The sequence below is a fragment of the Vespula pensylvanica genome, chromosome 1 (genome assembly GCF_014466175.1).
Source record: "Vespula pensylvanica isolate Volc-1 chromosome 1, ASM1446617v1, whole genome shotgun sequence".
In the NCBI taxonomy this organism is placed as follows: Eukaryota; Metazoa; Arthropoda; class Insecta; order Hymenoptera; family Vespidae; genus Vespula; species Vespula pensylvanica.
Genome location: NC_057685.1, coordinates 6,527,799 through 6,552,798, shown reverse-complemented (window position 1 = coordinate 6,552,798; position 25,000 = coordinate 6,527,799). Strand labels below are relative to the sequence as shown.

General features: G+C 34.5%; 2 protein-coding genes across 2 annotated transcripts in view; one reads left to right on the top strand and one right to left on the bottom strand.

The window, feature by feature from the left end:
- LOC122638059 (chromatin assembly factor 1 subunit A-B) overlaps positions 1–25,000 on the bottom strand; it is a 111,040-nt gene that overhangs the window by 64,777 nt on the left and 21,263 nt on the right. The gene's annotated exons all lie outside the window — the stretch shown is intronic.
- LOC122638035 (uncharacterized protein DDB_G0287625-like) overlaps positions 1–25,000 on the top strand; it is a 40,441-nt gene that overhangs the window by 1,459 nt on the left and 13,982 nt on the right. The gene's annotated exons all lie outside the window — the stretch shown is intronic.

Below are 25,000 nucleotides of genomic sequence, written 5' to 3'. Positions count from 1 at the left end.
TGATTGATAACCGCAGCGAGATAGAATACGATAGCCATGGTATATTCGTTTCAAAAAGAAATGGCGAGACCGAGAACCGCGTACTTACCTATATCACTTTGGAGAACGCTTAACATTCTTTGACATAATGAGGATTCGAAAGGCCGAAATGCCGAAGAGTTCGTCGATCTCGTCCTTTTCTCGATCTTGAATATGTTACACGTTCTTTCGTTAAAAAAAAAAGAAAAAGAAAAAAAAAACAAATTAATATGAATTCACGTAATGGTCAACGTATTAACACGGAAAGTTATTAATATGGATGTTAAAAGTACGAAAGAGAGATTTTTTTAAAAATTATATTTTAAATAATAAAGACATCGTTTAAAGAATCTGAATGAGTCTGCAAACATTGAGGAATTGTTTAAAAACCTACTTAATGCTTTTAAAAATTTATTTTGCAGAAAAATATCTTTTTATTCTTTAAGAAACATATTATTTGATAATTTTATTAGAGAATTCCTGAAATTGACGAAGTTATAGCAGTTTGAAATCGACCCTATCGAGTTCGATATTATATTTATCTTGAACTTTAAACGTTGTTATCGCGAATGTATTTTTTAAATCGATGCAAAATGATATTCTAGAAATGACTGAGCCGATTTGACTGAAATTTGGTACGATTACTTCTGATATAATTTTTTTCAAAGCCAATAATTCTTTTTTTTTTCTTCTTCTTTTTTTTTTTCTTTTTGCTTTTCTCTTAATCATTAAAGAACTATTTTTTATCGAAAATCTCATGGGAAAATTCGATCAGTCATATTTTTTTTTATTAAATGAGAATATTACAAATACTTCGTGAAGGACTGATTTTTTTTTATATACTTTTTTGATACTTTTCTTTTTTAATTTTTGATAATACTTTGAGAAAATATTGATGGAGCTGTACAAAACGACACTGCGTGGTTCTGTATCGACAACAATCAGAAGATAACGGATCGTTTTAATTTTTTTGATGGAAAATATTCTTCATATCACACATTGCCACGTACGGTTAATGATTTTTTATTAATAAAATAAAATAAAATACAAAAAAAAATCATAAAAGTTGCTCTTCTCTTTTTTAGATCGTCTAGGTATATGTAACCCTATAAATAGAAGTAACTCAACTTACCAATCCATAATAGAATTAAGTTAATTAGCATTAATTCTTGTAATAGTTACGACTTAATTACTGATTTAGAAATTAGGAGGAAGAAGAAAAATTTTTTAATTTATTCTGAATAATAAAGCCGACATTTAAAGAAGGTATTCATTCATTGTATGCATAATCTGTAAATCTATAATAGAATTAAGTTAATTAGCATTAATCCATGTAATACTTCAAATATAATTACTAATTAAGAAATTGAGAAGAAGAGAAAGAACTTGAATATTATTTTAAATAATATAGATACAACATTTCAAGAATATATCCGCTGATGTGAAGAGTCAACATACATGTACGTCAAACATAAATGATTCATTTTACCAATTCACAATGCAATGATTAATTGAATTAAGTTAATTGGTATAAATCCATGTAGTCAAATTATCATAGTAATCAATTATTATTTAAACAAATTATCAAGTAATAAGGACTTGATAATTTACAAATGAAGAAGTAAGAAAAAAGAGTTTAGAAATTATTTTAGACTCCAAATGACGAGGAGAACGTTTAAAGGTGATTCAGTGATACCACAGACGTAACTCAATTATAATACACACTACAATTTTGATACGCCGAAGAGAGAAAGAGAGATGAAGGAAAATTGTATGTAAACTCTCCGTTCACTGAGATTTACCGATCCTGACATTACCGACCCCGTGATTCATACGATCCTACTTATTACGACATTACAGAGTCTTATCGACTTCTAACTCAACAACGACCATTCTCGTCTCTTCTTTGAATTCTTCTATTATTATTTCCAATACCACAGATTTTCCAATAATGAGAAAGAGGGAGAGTTCCGAAATAAACTCGAACGAATTATCGATTAATCGTTTTTCTATAAGCGTCGCGAGACTTACCATTCTTACAATTCCAATAAATCCGATAAATTTCTAATTACATCATACCTTCATATGTAATAAGAGAAAGAAAAAAAAAACAACAGAGAGAGAGAGAGAGAGAGAGAGAGAGAGAGAGAGAGAGAGAGAGAGAGAGAGAGAATTCGTATAATTAAAATAGAATTCATTCTAATCTCCGATCCTAATCTAAAACGATAATCCTTTAACTTGTATTCTATCCGTGACGTGTAAGTACTTTAACCCTTAGTTAGAAGACGATCCTGCTACTTTGACATTTAAATATCATAGTGCTCAACGAATATGTCTTCCGACCCTCTCCCGTCAATGTTTTTAAGAACCTTCCCTTTCACAAATTCCGTTGATTTTCCAAATGGTTCAAGATGATATCCTTTGATCGTAATCTTCTCTCTCTCTCTCTCTCTCTCTCTCTCTCTCTCTCTCTCTCTCCTTCTCTCTCTCTCTCTCTCTCTCTTTCTCTTTCTCTCTCATGCAACCTTTGAAAGGCCTTTTAAAGTCTCGTCTCGTTCGTCGCACACGATTGACAATTCGTGCTCCGTAATCCGGTATCTGGGCTACCGTGGTAACGGGATACTTTTATGCGGTTATCCAGCGACCAGGGGGGAGGGTAGGAGGCAAGCTGGACGTGAAAACGAGGCGACGAGTGGAGGTGACAAGCGGGAAATGTCTCTCGACGCGGTGGTTCTCGCGTCGAGAGATGTCCTTTTTTCTTTTCTTTTTTTCTTTTCCTTTTTTTTTTCTTTTTTCCCCCCTCATTTCTCCTTGTTCCATGGTCCCCTTCTTTTTTCTTTCTTTCTTTTCCTTTTTTTTTCTTTTTTGTTGTTCCCCGTATCGAAGTACTTACATAGTAGCCCTGACACCTATCCCGATACTACCAACCGCTCTCTTAATGTCAGGGATCTCGACTGGCTTCTTTACCATGAATCTTTTTCACTACTTTTAGTATCTTCTTTTCTTCTTCTTGTTTTTTTTGTTTGTTTGTTTGTTCGTTCGTTCGTTCGTTCGTTCGTTCGTTCGTCGATGAAAGTAGAATCTTTTTTAGATATTCCTTTTTGTTGTTGTTGTTTTTTGTTTTTTTTTTTTTTGTTTTATTTATATTTATTTCTTTTTTGTAAATTGTGTAAGTAATACTATTCGTTCGTCTTGTCTCATTCATCGGGGTAATATCATTTATGAATGATAATCTTGATTTTTGTATGACTTCATAATATTTTATCGATTATGTTAATCGACATTCTTATGATCGATTAAATTCTTGCTTTATTATTAAGAATATTGTGCATGTACGAGTAAATGTAGATTAAAGTATAGATTTGTGTTTTGTTACAAATTAGTAACGATGAAGGTTCGTAATATATTAGAAACAGAGTAATCGATTTATCAACGTCCTCTGTTCGAAGAAATGAAAAAACTACTTCGTATCTTCGTCGAAGACATTAATAATGTCTCGGATATTTTATAACTTTTTGATTTCATCTTCGAAAACAGATTTGTATTTAATTTTTGTAAGTCATATCGGATGTATCTAATTTCTTAGATGCATAATTAGATATTCGACGTATAATATCGATTTCTGCAAGATCAATTTAGCAGGGAGAACGCACGAGCTGCATTAATTCTACGTGGAAATAATCTCTGTAAGATATATTTGAGTCGATGATTGGCCAGCAGTAATTTTATTCCTTAGATTCTAGAGTTACGATTTAGTTTGAAGCGTCTGCTGCTATTCGAATATACAAATAATGAATCATACCGATAACATAGAAGTAACTCGAAAAGTTATCGTCAAATCCCACGCGCCAATTTGCCTTAATCGTGATTCTAACAAAAAGCAAATGACACGAGATAGACAATTTCCGGTTCGAGTAGCAACGTACCAAATGACCATAAACGTTAAGGAATCTTATTAGGATCGTTTAATTTTGTAGCAAAAGTGGAGTACCTAAATACCATCGTTTTACCGCGCAGGTCAAGATACAGTAAAAGGAAAGCAGGTGAGTTGAGCCTATTAGTAGGTAAAGCCGTGCTGGTTTTACTTACTGCCACTATATACCTGCCTTTTCACCCCGCAGATACGATTAATACTGGCCAACCCTTTCACTTCTAACGGGTGATCCCCGATCGACCTTAGATTTTCCACTTAGTCGCACCTTCGACTTCGGTATCCAACAAATTTCTATCTATCTCTTTCTCTATTTCTCTATTTTTTTTTTCTTTCTCTTCCTCTTCTTCTTCTTTTTCTTCTTTAAATCTAGGCGAAGGAAAAATGTTGTTTTTCTTTTTTTTTTAAATTGACGATGTCATATTTTTATATCACGAGAAACATATTTTTATATTAACGAGCAATTGCTTCGCGTGCTTTGTGAAAAAGTTATTCGTTTCTTTTTTCTTTTCTTTCTCATTTTTTTTTTTGTTTTCTCTTTATTTCTATAAATAATTAAAGAATAATTTATCAGGATAATAAATTTCTTTATACATCTTTTATATTCTCCAATTTCTTTGATATTCCCCGATACCTAGCTATCTATGTATATCAATTTAGAAGAAGAGTACTTGAGTATTCTATAAAACTAGTTGGATACTTCGCTTGATTTTGTTCACCCAACGAGATTACCAGTTTTTGTTAGTAACCAAAGGAGCGTATCATAAATCGTAGAGGTACGAACGATTCGTAGGAAGAAATCCATAGGTTTCTTTACTTTCTAACGGATGCCTGTAACAACTGAGCTAGAACGTTATAAGTTTTGATGGTAGAAAGGAAGAGAAAGAAAAAAAAAAAAAAAGAAAGAAAGGAAAGGAAAAAGAAAAGAAACTTGCAAGATGAGCAAGTTCTTTCGTAACGAAACGACGAAGATTCGTAGAGGAAAGAATTCGATCCATCGAGATATATTAGCTATTTGCGTTGCGATAACGTTAGCAATAAAATACGTAGAAGAATCGAAAATCTCTCTTTTACCGAATCGATCGATTTCGTTTCAGTGCTTGCCAGTACAAACCTTCTTATTCAGAAACCATGGAGAGGCACGTGTCGCGTTAAATTTGCATAATTTATCGCCAGGTTTATTTCATCGCGATATATTTCTATATGTATGTACATATATATATATATATGTATGAACACGCTTGAACACGTACACCTATACAAACGAAAATTGTAATCTTTTGCGATAGAAAAATAAAGAGAGAGAGAGACAAAAAACGGGTCGATTTTTGAAGAAGAAGAAGAAGAAGAAAAGAAAAGGATGAAAGTAAAAGAAAACAAAAAAAAAAAAGAAGTTAAATTTCCTCTCAATAAATCAGTAACTTTCTCACGATGGAACAACGCTTTACAAGAATGGAACTTTCGATTCCTCGTTTCTAATAGTGCGAGTTATATCGGACATTTAATCGAGCGTAAATTTGTAACAGAAACGAATTTGCCTATTTTTCCGTGAGCGAGAGTATAGTTGGTGAAGGATTCTCGTAACAAAATAAAAAGAAGAGAAAAGAAAAAGAAAGAAATAGAAAGAGAGAGAGAGAGAGGGAGAGAGAGAAGGAGAAAGAGAGAGAGTAGATACTAGATTCGATCGAAAGCATTACCGCGTGTGCTCCAATTTCAGGGTCGAAGGGTGTTTTCAAAAGCACTATTCTCTCTTTCTTTCTCTTTCATGGAAGCTTAAATACTCTTGTTTCATCTCGAACGTTTCTTTTTTTTTCGATCTCCCAAGCTTCTGTCTCTTTCTCTTCTTCTAAAGACGTTGATTCGTCACCACGTCCTTTTCTACCTTCCCTCTTTCGTTTCTGATGATTTTTCGCGGAATGAGAGTCGTAGCAGGAGTAATAGAGAAAGAAAAAGAGAGAGAGAGAGAGAGAGAGAGAGAGAGTATAAAAGAAGTCTTTGTGACAGTGTGAGGGACATGGCGTCTCCGTAAATAGCTCATGGGACCCCCTTAAGAACCCCACGAAGAGAGAAAAAGAGAAAGAGAGAAAGAGAGAAAGAAACAGACACGACACACGAGCGTCGTACGCAAATGTGACACACGCTTCACACTTTCGACGTGTATATACCCAAGGAGTGCCAATAAAACTGGATTTCAAGGTGCGAGAGTGCTACCAAGAGAAGAGGATCCCAAACGAGTAGATATTTCTCATCATGGAGATTCGATTGTATATTACGATCGATACTTCTTCGATCGAATTTCTTTCTCTTTAATATTTCATTCTTTCTTTTCTATCTTTTGCCTTTTTTATTTTTTTTTGTTTTTTTCTTCTATCAATCGATCAATCATTCGAATTTTGAAAGTATCGAAACCTGATTTTTGTATAATAATTTGTATAATATATATATATATATAACTGGATGTATTTAATCGTCGAGTACCAGTTTCCTTGGATTTAGATCCTTAGGTAAGGCATTTCGATGTTGTAAATAGGATAGAAAATTAAAGCACACTGTGGAATTAACCACGCTCCACAAGTGCCATTGATGAAAACTAGCTACGACCGGGGATTAAGATGCGCTTGTAGATACGCTTCTACCCTATTTGATCGTATACTTCCTTTGAACGTCTTCAGAAAGAGTGAAAGAGAGAGAAAAAGCGAAGAGAGAGAGAGAGAGAAAGAGAGAGATGAGCCCTTTTGATATGAAACCTCCTGAGAAATACTGTCCATGCTGGTATTACACGTTTAAAGGGAGTAATCCTCAAAGCATCTCTCTCTCTCTCTCTCTCTCTTTCTTTCTTTTTCTATTAAAAGAAAAAATTAGAGCAAGAGGATCTTCACCGTATTAGTCAGCATACGAAGAAGCTTTCTCTTTAAATGACACGTAAGTAACTACAAAGGATAAAGTTTGAATTATCTGAAAAGATATTTAAAAGAACTCGCTCAAAAGTTATTCGTTCTTATTAACCAACTCGAAATATTATTTCGATCGTGTTCTATCAGTATTAACACACGTACATAAATATATTAATTCGTGTTTCATTGACTGATGAATTAATCGAAATTCCTCGTGTCGTAGTATACGGATCAAAATGATCCGTGTAGGTTCGAAGGCGATCGATCGAAGGCTTCGAATCGATTCGCGATTGCCGAAACGAAATTCTTTCATCCTGATTGGCAATAATAATAATCTTGTCCGATCGCATTCTCTTTCCTTGGTCAGAAGATTATTAACAGTCAGTCGGTCGTGTCTTCTTCCAAAGTCCAATACGAGAGTGTTGTTTTCGAAAAAAGTAATCGATAAAGCAGATCGAGATATCTCTTATTGATTTCTATCGAAGATATGTATGTATATTGTACGTGTTTCTAGATATATGTGTTTGTTTGTATATAAACTATGCGTTATGTTGTATTTCTTAACTTTGCTTCGACCGTCGTAGTATATATACACTGTTTATGTATACAAAAACACACACACACACACACACACACACACATATATATATATATAAAATATATGCGAGGTGTTCCGCTCGAATAGGTTAAACGCACGTCGACGATCGTCGTCGTGACTTAGGGTAGGTTCGTTGTCGCTCGATTCGAATCTCGGCCACAAACGACTCGATCTCTGCCTTTCACTAAACGCTCGACGGTCTTCTTTTACACGTATTTGGGATTCGAGCGCGTTCGAGCTTCTCGCGTGCCATTTACCATTTAAGACTATAAATCACGGATACGTTGGGCACGCGTTTTCGTTCCTTCCTTCGATTCTAAAACATCGTACTCTCGATAAACGATATTCTACGATACATACCTACATATATATTTATGTGTATATATATATATGTGTGTGTGTGTGTAATACGTATATATATATATATATATATATATGTATGTATATATATAAGTGCACATATTGCACGTGTGTAAGCACTCGATTGACAAAATCGATACGAAGATGGAAATAAGAGAAGGAGAAGAAAGAGGAGGTAAGAAACAATTTTATCTTTCGCAAGAATTGCTCCTTATCAGTCCTAGCTATAGATACAAATATCCGTTATATATATATATATATATATATATATATGTATTTATTTATGAATGTATGTATGTGTATATATATATATATATATATATACTTTGTGTTTGCGAGTTTCGAATGAGAATAAGCAAGACTTCGTAAAGTAATCGATTTACGTTTACGAGTGCCTTTTCAAGTCGAATACTTTGTTATATTTATAACAATATTCTTGTCTCGTAACAGGAACCTTTCGTTCTTTCTCTCTCTCTCTCTCTCTCTCTCTCTCTCTCTCTCTCTCTCTCTCTCTCTCTTGGAAAGTTTCATCGTTTTTGATTATTATCATGATTTCATTTATTATTTTTCTTATTTATCTTTATTCTTCTCTTTTTTATCTTCTTTCCTTATTTTTCGAACGTTGATTCTTCCGTCCCCAACTTTCTTTTCGCATAACAATAAACTTCTTCTTCTCCTTCTCTTTCTCTTTCATCGTCTTCTTCTCATTATGTTATATACACACACACACACACATACATACATACATACATACATACATACATACATACATACATACATACATAGCTATCAGTTAAACGATAAGAGACACGCAAACATTTTCCCAACGTTTATCCATCATTTTTTCTTCGATCCTATCGACAATCGTTCTGTCGCGACCCCTTTAAGCCGGATTTCTAGGTAGTCAGTAAGAAAAGGATAGAAGATGTGAAGAAGAAGATTGTGCAGAAGAGAATCGTACGTAGAACAGCACGTCGAACCGGGTTCAACTCCGATACAACGATCGATCGAACGACCGACAGACCGACAGACCGACAGACCAACCAAGTCTTCAGCAACCAGTCTTCTTGTCGAGGGAAAAGCGGTTGTGAAAATGCTTCGTCGGAGTCGTGCGCGCCCGACATCTCTAAGTAAGCGCGATCCAGGATCTACGAGATCCGAGGACTCTCTCGTATGGAAGAGCGCTCCATTCTCGATTAGGTGTATCTAATAGATTTTCTAACGAGTCGAAAGTGTTGTTGAAAAATTTTCTCGACGAACGTATACGATTTTTTTTCCCTTTTTTTATCTATTTATTTATTTTTTTTTTTTTTAAGTTACTCATTAACATTAATATATACTATTAATCATTTATAACTTAAATTTTTATCAGGATTTATGAAAGAATGTTATGTAATGAGAAAGTTATAATATCCCTTATATGTACTAGTATACATACAGGTATATATATATTATATAATTACATCAGTATTGTGTATATAATAATGATATTATATTATATATGATAGTTCAAATATATATATATATATAGTATGTAATAGATCTAATAAATAGTTTATTAGTTTATTTACTAGCAATTTTATATATTAGTCTAAATAGAGATAATAAAATTATTAATAAATATAATAATATATAATAATCTAAGTAACACTGTAATTATATCGTTATTAGCGAGATATTCCAACAATTATAAAAAACAAAACGATGCAAAAAAAATATGAAAAATTATAGATGCGAAATGAAGTGTCGACAAAATGAAATATAATTAAAGAAAAAAAAATCAGAAATGTCTAACCGTATAACTTCAAAATTACACATGTTTCCTATAGAAACTAAATCGATATTCTATATCTTTATATACCATTAGAATTTTTAATTAGTCGACAAAACCTTGATAAATGTTTCTTTTCGTTTGTTCTCTCTCTTTTTTCTTGTCTTTTCTTTGATTATTAAATGGGATATTATTTATCGTTTCAATATTTCTTTTTATCCAAGCAATGTTTTGTATTCGAGAATTCCTCGACAAGATATCACGTCGACTATGCTTTTTCTCAAGCTTTCCAGCACTTAGAACCGGACATGGTTCTTCTCGAGCACGTGCGTTACTTCTCTCTTTCTCTTTCTTTCTCTCTTTCTATCTCTTTCTTTCTTTCTTTCTTTCTTTCTTGCTTTCATCGTCGCGTATATACATACACAAATTAATTAGAGACGCTTGACAAGGAGTCTGCGAGTCTCTCAAGTGGGCGCAATTAGACGCCCTCGTCTTGTCCGCTGGCCAAGGAGAAAAAGTGCGAAGAAAGTTCGTTGGTACGTTGCCGAGATCGCAAGAGATGGAAGGAGAAAGTATCCTCTTGGAACGAATTAAACTACCCGTCGGGAACTTTTCTTTCTTGTTTCTGCATCTCCTTTCTTTTTATATACATATCTAGATATCTGTCGACATATTACGTTATATATATATATATGTATGTGTGTGTGTGTTGTGTGTAAATACATCATCTAAAAAATTGTGACATTTACGAGTACACAATATGTCTCCTAAACGAAAGACGATTAAAAAGACCGCAGGAGTAATTAAGAACGAATATAGAGACACACGTGATGTGATCATGTACAAAAACATTCAAAAATGAATGATCATTCTTCTGAAATGATAATATATATATATATATATATATATATAATACAAAATAGCTTTCGAGCAAATTTTCTTTAACTGACTGTACTCTCGGATGATTGGTTTAACTCTGTAGATGGGAAACATCTTGCATGCCAGGTCATTGGGTTGATAATGATAGAGGAGATACAGATAAAGGGGGAACATAAGAAGGAGAGAGAAAGAGAGATAAAACTTCGAGAAGAAACGTCCAAATTCATTTTGTACGAAGAGGATCTTCGGGCGTGTCGTCGTCGAACAGCTGATGGGAATAACGTAAATATGTGTGTGTGTGTGTATATGTGTATACGCGTTATGTGAACAGGAAATGGTCTCTCGTTTCTCTTTCTCTATATTTAAGAAAGAGAGAGAGAAAGAGAGACTATAACGGGTGTCTTTTTTTCTTTACGTTCGTATAAAATCAAAAACAAAGAGAGAAAACGTAAGCCCACTTATATAAGAAATAATAAAAAATTAGGTTTTATATAGTCATACGAGGATAAGATAAGTATGTTAAAGTTATAACGTTAAAATATATTCTTTGATATTTTCTTTTATGGGATTATGAGAACGTGAAGAGAAACCGAAAACGAAATGGGCAAGGTTCGAGGAATCAAGAATTGTGGAGTGAATAGGATCGAAGGGAAAAGAAGGGCAAAGTAGTAAGGAGGAAGATCTTGAAAGGAGATAGTCGATAGATTTTGATGGCGGTTGAATCGAAAGATAGAGAAACAGCTGACTCGAGTCTAGCGTGTATGGAATAAAAAGAAAAAAAAAGAAGGAAGATATAAGTCGTATCGTTTCGAAAAGAATTATAGAATGTAAGAAAATAATAAATAAAAAAAAAAAAAAAGAATGGAATTACGGATCGATAAGATCGAGAATGTTGAGACGTAAGATCGTAGATTAGAAATATGTTGGAAAATTGAAGAAGAAGAAAAAAACATGCTTTAATAGTTCTCTTTCTTAAAGAAATATTCGAATTGACAATGTGTAATCTTTATCGTCGTTGTTAATTCAAAGCGTTCTTGTGAGTCAGCAAGTGGCAATAATCGCTGCGTTTGATCGATATTCACCAAACTCAATGCTATCTCAAGGACGAGAGAGGAGTATCGTATGCGTTCCATTTCCTTTGCCGTTGTCGTCGTGTACGTTGTCGTTATCGTCGAGGAAGCGATTTTCTTCGTTCTTCGCTCTAATCCCACCTGATATTCGTCGTCCTCGTTTTTCACGATGTAATTACGTGAACGAGAATATGTCGAGCGTCGTAAGTACACACACGTAGATAAATATAAATAAATAAAAATATATATATATATATGTATATGTATATAAATAGATAGATAGACATATGCATGCAATACGAAATTCGTTGGTAACGAGGAGCAATTTAACTCGACGTAGCGACTCACTTTGCGAATAAGACATTAAATTACTATGGAGCATTATGTTATTAGTAAGATGGGAGCATAAGCGCATAACACGTGGCGTGTTACACATAACGAAGAAGAAGAAAATAGAAAGAGAGAAAGAGAGAAAATAAAAAAAAAGAAGAAGAAGAAGAAAAAGGAGGAAGGAAAAAAAAAGAAAAGGATAAAAAGTTAGCACTTTTTCTCTCGCTTACTCTGGTGTAACTAAGTACTTATTTACGTGTTAGAGTGTACGTGTTTCTTACATATACGTAGAGAACTGGAATGATTCCAATAACGAGCCAGCCACCTTCGATGCAACTCGCGCGCTCGTTATATTTCAGCAAGGCTGCACGCTCTCCTATCCAACCGCTAGGCAGACTTTTTTTTGTGGGTTAACTAAGCGGCCATTCGCCGCTATACAAGCCGAGGATAAGTAGAACGATCCATGAATCCACTGGTACGTTCTTTTTCTTCCGTCTCTCTCCTTCCGTTTATTCGTTAGTTAGTTAGTTAGTTAGTTAGTTAGTTAGTTAGTTAGTTAGTTAGTTCTTCGTCCACTTGTTACTATTGAACGTGGTACTTCATTACGTTTACGTAATTCTAAAAGTACAATTTTTTCTTTCTTTCTTTCTTCTTCTTTTCTTTTTTTTTTTGTTCTTTTTTTTCATTAAGAAATTAAATCGTTATTTCAATTTATTTTCTGAATGAAAACATTCTCTTACCAACGATGAAGATTATTTCCTAATAAATGTTCTTACCAATGATTAATGATTTCTTATTAAACGAAACGAAAGTTATTTCGTTTAATCTCTCCCTCTCTCTCTCTCTCTCTCTCTCTCTCTCTCTCTCTCTCTCTCTCTCTCTCTCTCTCTCTCTCTCTCTCTCTCTCTCTCTCTTTCTTTTTTTTCCCGAAGTTTGAACGTTTTTATTTCGTTGAAAGACGATCTTGTAAAATAATTATTCGTTTACTTTTTATCTGACGTCGTAAATTTAATGGAATTAATTGGAAAATTACAATGGAGTTTCAGATGTAGAAAAACAATGTAATAATAAAAAAATACCGCTAATCTCGTCGTGCGTTAAATCGCATAATCGAAGTAGCGTGACGCAAACGGGATCGAGAGTCGATAGGAATTCAACCCACTTAACTGCGATCCCCATTATTATGAAGTCTAATGCGTCTTTTCTATCTTTCTCTCTTTCTCATTTCTCTCTCTCTCTCTCTCTCTCTCTCTCTCTCTCTCTCTCTCTCCCTTTCTCTCTATCTATCTCTTTTTCTTTCTTCGTCTATCCTACGTTAAATCATTACATAGTTGTCCCGATTCGTGGTTTATACGTATCGCGTTGACCCAGAACTATCGTGTTGCATTTATATCGTCGTGAACCATCGTCGCTTATGTTACTTGTTGGAAAAAGAAAGATAAATAGACTAGCCAACCTTAATCCATAAGACTCTTCTTCCTTCCTTCATGTTTTTAGATAAGCTATTATCTGTCGCCTTGGCAAATGCGAATAATGATCGAAGGTCGATTTTTATCAAACTATATTTTTTCATTATTTATGAAAGAAAAAGAGAGAGAACGAGAGAGAGAGAACGAGAGAGAGAGAGAGAGAGAGAGAGAGAGAGAGAGAGAGAGAGAGAGAGAGAGAGAGAGAGAGAGAGAGAGAGAGAGAGAGAGAGAGTTCAATCTTCTCGTTGTCTCTTAAATATTCAAATTAATGGCCGTCGTCGGAAGTTTCGTCCTCCTTGGCGCCTTCTTTTCGAAAACCAGCCTCTCTCTCTCTCTCTCTTTCTCTTTGCTGCAGGAACTGGTCTTCTCTCATAGTCTTGTAGAAAAATTTTCCCGCTCTCTCTCTCTCTCTCTCTTTCTTTCCACCTCTCTATCTCTCCACCTCTCTGTCTCTATCTCTTTCTCTTTCTTTATCTCTCTTTCTCTCTTTCTCTCTTTTGACACACGTGCATCGATGCTCTGTGTAACATCGTTGCAAGAGCGACACTGACGTCACGAGCTATGATGAACCGACAGGATGTCTGGACGGATTCTGTGAGAACGTTTTCGAGATATCGTGAGGGATGTTTCCTCAGAGGGGAATAATACATATATATTTTTTCTTAATCATTCTTAATTATTCGAATCGATCTATTCATCGTTACTATCTCTCTCTCTCTCTCTCTCTCTCTCTCTCTCTCTCTCTCTCTCTCTCTCTCTCTCTCTCTCTCTCTCTCTCTCTCTCTCTCTCTCTCTCTCTGTCTTATTTTTCTTCTTCGTAGTTAAACGAAAACTAACAGGAGCTTCTTTCGACAGGTTCATTTATTCATGATTCTCTCTCTTTCTCTCTCTCTCTCTCTCTCTCTCTCTCTCTCTCTCTCTCTCTCACTCTCTCTCTCTCTCATAAAAAAAAAGGAAAAAAAAATACAGTGTTGACAGTAAAATCCTGTTGGAAGATCGAGAAAGAGGAACAGCTGTAGCTAATGATTTCGAAAGGAGGAGTGAACAGAGAAAAAAAAATGAAACAGAAAAAAGAAAAACTAAGAAGAAACAATTTGTATGAAGCTTCGTACATGGTAGGCAAATCATGTGCTTCTCCTGACACCATAGCTTTCATTATCCAAAGAGTAGTGTTACCACGTATGTGTAACCCTTGTGTAATAATTGCAAGAAAGCAAGGCGTCTGCAGCAGCTGCGTCACTTCGAAGTCCTTCTTTTAGGTTTACCCCCTGTCCCCTCTTATATACCCTTCCTTATATACCTTTATACCTATATCTACCTACACGAGGAAGGAAGAAAATGCATTTAGTCGATTCTCGTCGATATGCAGGGTTCGTAGCAACCCTTTTTTTTTCCTTCTTTTTCACAGAGTACGCCATTCCATGTAATTTCACGGAACCGTAGCGAGTCCCTTTTTCGAACGAAAAATCAACCACCTTTTGTGCGGTCTAGCCTTGTAGCTTTAAAAAAAAAATATATATATATATAGGGGGATATATAGTATCGTACACGCCCACGGTGAACGGAAAGCTTATTTCCTTGCTTCTTCCTTCGTCCCTAATCGTTGTTTCTCGCTACGATAAATCGTTCCTCCAACGGTCATGGTATCCAACAGCTTCCAACGTCAATTAGATGTTTCCTAAACGGACTGCCCTAATCCCCGCATCGAATTACACCCCTTAAGATCCATTCTATCTTCACCCTGCAAAACGTTATCGGATGAAAGAAATGCAAAGAGACCCACGGAGAAAATTGGATTTCCATAAAGCTCGTATATGTATGTATGTATATATATATATATATATATATATATATATATATGCATGTATGTATAAACGTATGTAAGTATTTCTATATGTATATATGTATGTATGTGCTTAGAAACTTGTTTCTATTAGTTTTCTTCGTACGGTCTTTTATTTTCTCTAATTTCTTTTCATCTTTAACGATTATTATTAATGGTTAAGTATCCAATCTAGTCCCGTTAAATAATAAAAGTCGAGTGGTAAGTGTCTCACTTACCACTTGGTGGTAAAAAGTTGGCATCGGTAAACCGGTGTGGGACAATTAATTTTTCAATGGTAAGAGTTACGAAGCTGTTCTTCTCTATATATCGTATATCTGTCTTTTTTTTTCTTTCTTTCTCTTTCTCTTTCTCTTGAATAGGGTTGCTCCTTCGAGAATCAAGGGGCAAAATCGACGTAATGGCGATACCAACCCTTTGACCAGCTGTGTGCCGGTACAATGCTAGTCAACGAAAAATCACGCGACAATGTTATCTCGATCTGCTTCGCTTTTGTAGGGTCGTGCCTGGATTGAATCGTCAACGAATCGAGTTTTAAAATCTCTCTTTCTTTTTCTCTTTCTTTCTTTCTTTCTTTCTATCTCTCCCTCTCTTTCTCCGACTGTCTCGTAGCGCCACTTTTTCATCCTTCCATAAATATCTCAAAGAATTTCTTTCGATTTGATTTCATTGAATTCGATCGATACGATTGTCACAATCGAAGATACTAAGCGACGTATTTATGTATCTATGTATGTATTGTATATAACTAACAAGTTACCACGCGAAAATGATTCATGTAATAACAATCCTAACATGCTCGGCCACACTTGGTCAGCAGAAGAATGGAATTCTTGACAAACGCTATTGTACGCTAGGTACTCTTGACAAAGGCACCAGCGTGCGTTTGGCTTTCTCGAAAAAGCAAACAAGCTCAACCCTTTCATAGTTCACCGTAGAGTTTTTAATCCCAAGGAAGAGAGCCAATGAGGGACTCTCCGCTATGGCGTTTTGGTTAGTAATTCGAAAAAGAAAACGAAGGGTACCCGATGACTATGGTAAACCGGTCTTTTTTACTATGTTGTTTCTTCCGCGAATTCTCTCTCTCTCTCTCTCTCTCTCTCTCTCTCTCTCTCTCTCTCTCTCTCTTATAACTTCAATTTGATTTCCATTAGACCGAACACTGTTTACTTAACACGGTCTCTCTTTTCGCGAGGTAAAACACGGAACTAGATTGAGAGAAGGAACAAGAAAAATAATAAAAAGGCAAACGGTGGATGATGCTAAAAGGGTAACGATAGGGATGGGAAGACGAGTCGGAGGGACTAAAAATCTATTTCCGTATCTCTCTCACTCTTCTAACCTTTTGATCTTTTTTTTACGTTCGGTATAACGAACCAGCGGAAAATCGTAATCACCGACGAAAGACACAACGTATCTTCGACTACGCTACTACTACCACCATCATCACTACTACTACTATTACTACTATTATGTAACAATATTACTAGCTAGGAAGCGTCAAAGTTCGCACCCTTTTCTCACGCGCTATACCAACCATGAAGAGGATTCGTTCTATGTTCGAAGGGACTCTGTCTATGTAAGGGTTACGTTCCAACACTTCCACGTCGATATTTCTCTCTTCTCTCTCTCTCTCTCTCTCTCTCTCTCTCTCTCTCTCTCTCTCTCTCTCTCTCTCTCTTTCTTTCTCTTATCGATTTTTCTCTTTCAAAAATAAATAACGCTGACACAACCCTAACTCTCTAAAACGCAAATCATTTTTAATATTTACGAACCATTAGCATAGATCCTTTCATATCTTTAAAAAACCTATTGGAAATAATACACTTACATATAGTTTTATCTACGTCAAAATGTCTTCGTTCGATAGACCGAAGAAATTCGACTCGTAGAAACGTTAAAACCCTTTTCTGAATGAGTTGTTACCCAGAGTCACGTTTTAGAGTTCTGATTTATGATATCCGAGCGATAATCGAAAAGGATCGTAATAGAAGCTCACCCTTTTTTTTTCTACCCTCTTTCCAAATTTTTCTTTCGTCACGCACTCCCTTCAACTCTTCTGAATAAGCATGATATTAGTAACGAAAAAGAAAAAAAAAAAAAAAAGAAAAAGAAAGAAAAGAAAATACGAAGAAAATGATCCAAGAAGTACGTATCATTGTACGAATAAAATGTAACTCTCAATTCGCCGTACTGTAGTGAAATCGATCGTACCTTGATAATCCTTTGAAACTTTCAACAGAACATTTTTCGTTCTTGAAACTCTTTTGCTCGTGAAGTTTTTACAACTTCGACGTAGAATTCGTTTCCTTTCTGATCTCGGATTAAGAACAAATCTTAAGTAGGGGTAAGAAAAGAAGGTAGGAGAGAAAAGTCAGTTGATTCTAACCCTTCTGCTCTAGCAGTAAAAGCAGCAAGGAACATCAGGACAGTAATGGCGTGCTGTTTGTATGGAAATTTACCGGTCGGAAAATGACCGCGTCGAAAGGCTGCTAGCTCCTCGTAGCCTGGTTGTATTAGAATCTCTCTCGCCTTTCCTTTCTTCTCGGTAATTTGCAGTGCAAATTATCACCAGGAAAGATAGGTCTCTAAGAAGAAGAAGAACAGAAGAGGGAGAGAGGAGTTGGACGGACCGTTAAAGGGCTGAAGAAAAAGAGAGAGAGAGAGAGAGAGAGAGAGAGAGAGAGAGAGAGAGAGAGAGAGAGAGAGAGAGAGAGAGAGAAATGATCTATAGTTTCTTATTTGACCGAAAAGAAAAACGATTTTTCTTTTTTTCTTTTTCTTTTTTCTTTTTTTTTTCTTTCTTTTTTTTTTTTTTTTTTTGAGAAAGAAAAAAGAAAAAGATCGTTTTTGTTTAGGTTTAAAGATTAGAAATATATAGATTAATTTTTATCGACGTTAGATAACGGTGATATTGATATACATACACTATTGAAATTTGAAGTTCTCGTACGATGATCTAATGCATCATCACGAAGAGGAAACGAGAGATCCTTGAGAGAATAGATGCATATATAGTATAGTCGTTAATTGTTCCTTTAGCTCAGCGAAACGAGCTTGGCCGAGGAAATAATAAGGTACCCGCTTCCTTAATTAAAACCAACTTAACTGTTCTCCGTTACATAATCATCGTCTCTTTTCGTTATTTTGCATTTTGCATTTTAGACGATCTATCTTTCATATATATATATATATATATATATATATATATATATATATACATATATTTTTTTTTCCCCACCTCCTTCGAACACGAATAATCGTATAATGATATTTTTGTGACAAAATCACAGGACGAATATCTTTTATCGTCATTTTGTTGTTTGATAATATAGAAAGGATAAAAGGATATATCTCTTTGTGAACGTTCCTACGACTCCCACGATATCATAATTACATCGGATAGTGTGTTATTATCATTATTTATGTTATCGTTATTATCGGTTGAAACAATTAGGATTGTTTTACCGAGGAAGAGAGTTTAACGGAAATAATGACTTCCTAGATAGTATTAGTGCAACGAAATGACGACGTTTCCTGTTTCGACGGGGACAAGAGAGAAAGAAAGAAAGAAAAGAAAAGAAAGGGAAAGAAAAAAGAAACCGTGAAAAAAGGAAGAAATCTGTATGCTTTAGAATTTCCTACGACTTTCTTAAGACGTAAGAGAAAAATTGCAATGACACACCCCCGCATAGTCTCGCTATGTCTTCCGACGTCCTGTTGCGAAATAGCATAAACGAAAACCACGAAACGTTGAAAATGTCTTTATTTCTTTCATTCTATATCGTATACGTTCGAAGAGATATACAATTGAAAGGTGACAAACGGCGGATGTCCTCTTTCTTTATGGTAGACAGATGCAAGAATTTTCAAGGTTTTTGCTCTTTTGAATTAGACGGAGATACGTATCAAAAAGTATTTAGAACGTTTCAACATATTTTCTTGCTCTTTAATCGATGAAAATTTTTATACGTATAAAAGATAATGCGGAAAGCTGTTGAAAGAACAGATATTTTTCGTTATCCTTCGAAATTTTTCTTTTTTCTTTAATTTCATTTAATCCTCTACAATGTTATGTAACTTTGAAGTTATGTATGTATGTATGCATGCGTGTATGTGTGTGTGTGTGTATTTGTTTAATTTTATTTCGTTTTACCGTCGAAATATTAATTGATGCTTCATATCCGAAATTTTTTTTTTTTTTTTTTTTTTTTTTTTTTTTTTTTTTTAAATATAAATTGTAGTGATATAATTATACTCATATATATATATATATTATAATACTAAATATACTATAATATAATAATAATATAATGTAATAAAATATATATATACACATAATATACATACAATTTAATGCATCTATAATTTTATATTGACACAAGAAAATAATTTAAATAATAGATCAAATTTACAAAACATAAAATATTAATTCCAATCTATTTCACGTAATCGTTACTTACGAAAAAAAAAAAAAAAAAAGAAAAAGAAAAAGGAATACATTGAATAGTTTGATTTTACCGATCCTAACGATCGATACTCTCCGACGTTCGATTATTATTATATACGAAGAAAACTTCCTATAATATTCTCAATCAACTCGGTTAGGCACTTGGCCTACCTTTTCTTATTTCTTTCCTTTTCTATTTTTCTCTTCGGAGGATTCAAAGGCAGTTGCCAGCTGGTCCTTGGACGCAAGAGCCGCCCCACACGTGAGCTCTCTACGAGACTTCTGTACACCATTGTTTCGTCAAGGCATAATACGCTCTCGTTTTGTAAGCGCACAACCGAGAAAAAAAGCGACGAATCGAGTCGCGGTCGCACGATCGATCGACGCTCGAAAGAAAAACGTCCTCCTTCCAGTTCGAACTCGAGAGACAGAGAGAAAGACACAGAGAAAGAGAGAGACTATATATATATATATATATATATATATATATATATATATATGTACTTCTGTTTCAAGTGGACTCCAGAGAATTGCCTTTCGACGATTACCACCGATATGCTTTTTATCAAACCGATATAATAGGGAAACCGGTGGTAGTGATCGGTAAATCATCTTTCTTCTTTCTTCAAAATGAATTTTCTTTTTTTTTTTTCGTTTTTCTTTTTTTTCTTCTTGTTTCGAATACGTATATATATATATATATTAAAATATTTCAGATAGTTCGGTGATGATCGTGAATCGAAGATTCACTTTCTTCTTTCTTCGAAGAATATTTTTCTTTTTTTTTTTTTTTTGGTTTTTCTTTTTTCGTATATGCATAGTAATATACGTATCGCGATATTTTTGATACTTTTCGTAGATGAGTGATATATCTTGAATGTTTAAAGATATTTTAAAGGAAGAGTATTATAGAATAGAATTAACCGCGTAGATGATAGTAGGTTTTCATGGACGATGAGTTTTTTTTTTTTTTGTTAGAGAATTTGTCATGAAAATGATGTTAATATGATCAGGATAAAATTAATTGATTTTATGATAGTATTGAAATAATTTGTTTGACCTCGTATATATTATCTCGTATATGTGTATGTATGTGTGATAATAATAAGCGTTTAATTAGCCACGTAGTAAAAGAAATGAATTTAATACGAATGATCGTTCGGAAAGAAATGTTAAAAAGAAAAAAAAAAAGAAAAACGAAAAAAAAAAGAAAAAGAAGCAAAATGATCGAAAAAGAAAAATTAATCGATTTTAATAATAACGTTAAAATCATTACTTGACCTTGCCATATGTATTTCCGATGCAAACGAAAAGGAGAAAGAGGGATTATCGTTTCCCTAACGATTTCTCGTAAAAACAAGAATCTATAAGAGCATGTAAACGCCTAGAAAGCAGAAACGATGGGGGAAGCCCAAGGATTTCTTATTGAAAGATTAATGATCCCCGACGAACGTACGACCTTCGCCAGGGAAGAGACATTAATTCCAGAAACGTGGAACGTCCGGAGAATAAAAAATTGCAATCTCGTTTCTTCGATAAATCCTTCGAATCCTTGGAAACGAGAAAGATGTCTGTATGTGTATATATGTATATATATATATATATATATATATATATATATATATAATATATACCTACATGCATTTATTTTCGAGTTTTATCGATCGAGACGAGATCGATGAGACGAAATCTACAGTTCTTATCCTTGAGTCCTGCCGTTTATCAAACAAGGAAAAAATATCCTTCGATTCTTTTCATCTCAATGGTTATCTGCAAGAGATCGGAAATACGGTATCCGTCGTCCTTGATTGTAAGAGATAAAGCAAAGAAATACAAAACAAAAAAAAAAGAAACATAAAATAGTAAGGTGAGATTTGAACGTTTCAATAATGTTCACAACCCTCGGTAATGTACGAACCCTGATAATTTTTAGGGTAAACATAGTTTTCTTGCCCTGTTGGCTAGCTTACCTCTCTCTCTCTCTCTCTCTCTCTCTCTCTCTCTCTCTCTCTCTCTCTCTCTCTCTCTCTCTCTCTCTCTCTCTCTCTCTCTCTCTCTCTCTCTCTTTTCTATTGTTATTCTTCAAAGCTTTCAGGAAAAATTTATTGTGAATTCGAGATCGTCGATCATCGCTTTTGATCTTTCATTCTTTCATTCTTTCTTTCTTTCTTTCTTTTCTTTTTTTTTTTTTGAGAGTGAGGGGGGAAGTAGAGGGAATAAAAATTTTTCCTTGTCGACCGTTGAAGGTTCTTCTCCCTTTTCTCTTTTTATTTCTCTCTCTCTCTCTCTCTCTCTTGTTTTTTTTTTTTCTTTATTTTCTTACCCTCAGAAATTAATTTTTTTCTAGCTCACATACCCTTGTACTTAACTATTATCAAAATCGCAACAAATTTTAATACAATGGAGATCCCTATCCGATTTTTCATCGAACGAGATATCTACGAGTCATCGTTGATCGATTTGTCAGAAACGTTTTAATAGAAAACGAAGAGAGGAACGTTATTCGATGGGACACGCTCTCACTTTCGAACGAATGTCTACAGATTTCCCCGTTTCTACCCCGTTTTGTATATAATGCACATAAGTCACTATTTTGATCTTCTTTTTTGAAAACTAATTTGATATTTCTCGCGAGTCATCGAACGTTCATCAATCGATAGTCAATTTCATTTTGATACGTACATACTTTATTATATTTAGACATACGTATTCTTATTACATAGAAGTAATAAGAACTCTCTTAAAAGTAAAATAAAAAAAAAAAGAGAGAGAGAGAGAGAGAGAGAGATCTCGTTCGTATCGAAAAGTTTCCACCGTGCAATTAGATTTTCCCACGGAAAACTCGATGTTTATCCGTTCGCAAGTTCTCACTTCGAGATGAGAGATTTCGTTTCGTTCAATTAAGCGCTCGAGTATTCGAGAAACGCTTGAGGAAACACATGTAACGAGAGAGTATCTACATGAATGCTTTCTCTGTTCCTCTCCCTTCTCTCTTTTTCTCTCTATTTCTCTCTCTCTCTCTCTCTCTCTCTCTCTCTCTCTCTCTCTCTCTCTATCTGTATCTATCTCACCGTTCATCTTTTCGCCTTTCTTCGAGCTTCTATCTCTCATAGCCACCGGCAATTCCAGTCAAATGGATAAGAGAAGACTTTCTTGATAATATCCATGATGAACGTTGGATACACGAATATAAATCGTATCTTTGAAATAGCAAGAAAAAAGAAAGAAAGAAAGAAAGAAAGAAAGAAAAGAAAGAAAAAGAAAACAAAGTAGAAAAGAGAAGAAAAGTACTATTCCATTTTGTACGACTTCCTCGAGAAAACGGTTCCTTCTCTCTATCTCTGTCTCTTTCTCGTTGCAAGGTGTCTCACGCAGGATACACAAAAAGTCATATGCGTAGTAACGGGCTCACGTGTGATGGCAAGCTTTGGCTCCGATAGAACACGTCTGCACAATGCTCGTCGTTTATTCGTACGAGGGGTGCCAAAATGTGTGAGTGAAAAAAAAAAAGAGAAAGAGAGGGGGGCTGTAGAAGGATCCAAAGCGAGATAATAATAAATGACTTGAGCGAAGACGAATGCGCGATTTACATGAGAAGATTGATGACCACGAGAAAAAGGGGATGCCTATAGTTTATCTGTCTCTCTTTCTCTCTCTTTCTTTCTCTTTCTCTTTCTCTCTCACTCTCTATCATCGTCGGCTGGATTATTTCTTAACCTCTCTCCCCTCTCCTTTTTCTGCATATCTTACTTTCGTGAATTCACGTTATCTGGTATGACTTTGTAACTTTATATGTGTTCGCGTACGTGTGTTTCTTTTTTTTTTCTTTTTTACTCTCTCTCTCTCTCTCTCTCTCTCTCTCTCTCTCTCTCTCTCTCTCTCTCTATCTCTATCTTTCTTTTTTACCTGTTAATGATCACAGAGAAATAATCTTGACGTGTCATCTAGCACCACGATCTACCGCGATCGAATAAACCCTATAGAATTTTAATTAGCTTCGCTTAAGCGAAACGGTGATAGTAGTAATTTAAAAAAAAAAAAAAAAGAAAGAAAGGAAAGAAAAAAGATCTTGTCGTTCTATCTTTGTCAAATTTTTTTCCATTAACTTCGACGATATAGACGGTGACTCTGCTGACCCACTTTAGCTCTAAAGCGAGAGCATATCTACCGGGTGTCTACGAGTGCCTTTGACCTTTTCCGTACGATCGATCCCATGTAAAGACCTTTTACCTTTTCCTTTTCATTCTTCTTCTTTTTTTTTTTTTTATTTCCGTTCCCTTCCATCACGAAGGAAGATTAACAGAGAGAAAGAGAGAGAGAGAGAGAGAGAGAGAGAGAGATACTTTTCCTGTTCATCTCGATCGTCAAGAAATTTGCCGATCGACCGGACGAAATCGCTGGCCATTTAAAGGGCAGAAGGGAACATTTAAATTCTATGTTTGCGAGGAGGGGTCGGTTATGGCTCGTAAAACGGGAGAAACGAAATCGAGGAGAAAATGATTCTATCGCGTTACGTTTGAAAGATATGTATTCTTTAACGTTCACGTCGAACGAGGTCAACAACGTCGATAACGAGTTTCGTGCGAGTCTTGTGCAACATTGTGCCGTTTCAACGGGGTAAAACGGCACAAAAACGCTCCCTCGTACTACGTCTGTCTAACGGTTTTCAAGCAAGTGTAATTATCACTAACGAACGGTTTGTTTCGACTAGCGAGATAATGAAAGATCCGACAAGTTGTACAATGTCTGTAGAATTCTCACAGTTTTAGCGAAATTCAATTTTTCTTGTGTTTAACAGTAAAATTTCTATCTAAAATGATTATCTTCAACCCTTTTATAAGTTTATATCGTATATAACTATCACGTTATGTAAACGTGTCTTATTTCATTTTTTCTTTTTTTGAATGAAAATTAAATAAAATTAATCGTTGGTTTATTATCCAAATATTAATGTTAAGTTTAAATTATACTACTTATAAATCATGTTATAAGTTTCGTATTATTTCTTTTTTTCTTTTTTTTTCCCCCCCCTCTTCCTATAAAATGAGTTGATAAACGAAGATTAACGTTTGATGAAATTAAAATTATACTTATTGTTGGTATAACATCTAATCGTATTGGTTATAAATTGAAATATTATACAATTTCTTTTCACTTAAACATTAACAGAAATTTGCGTTATGGAAGTATATAATGTAGTCATGCTAGTTAGAAATTCAATATTATGTAATTTTTTGTTTTTTTTATATATATAAACGCGAGCACAAATTGCATTATGAAAATATAACGTAGTCATGCTAGTTATAAATATAATATTATATAATTTCTTTTTTTCTTTTTTCGAAGATGAACAAAAATTCCATTATGGAAGTACTCTATGCTAGTCA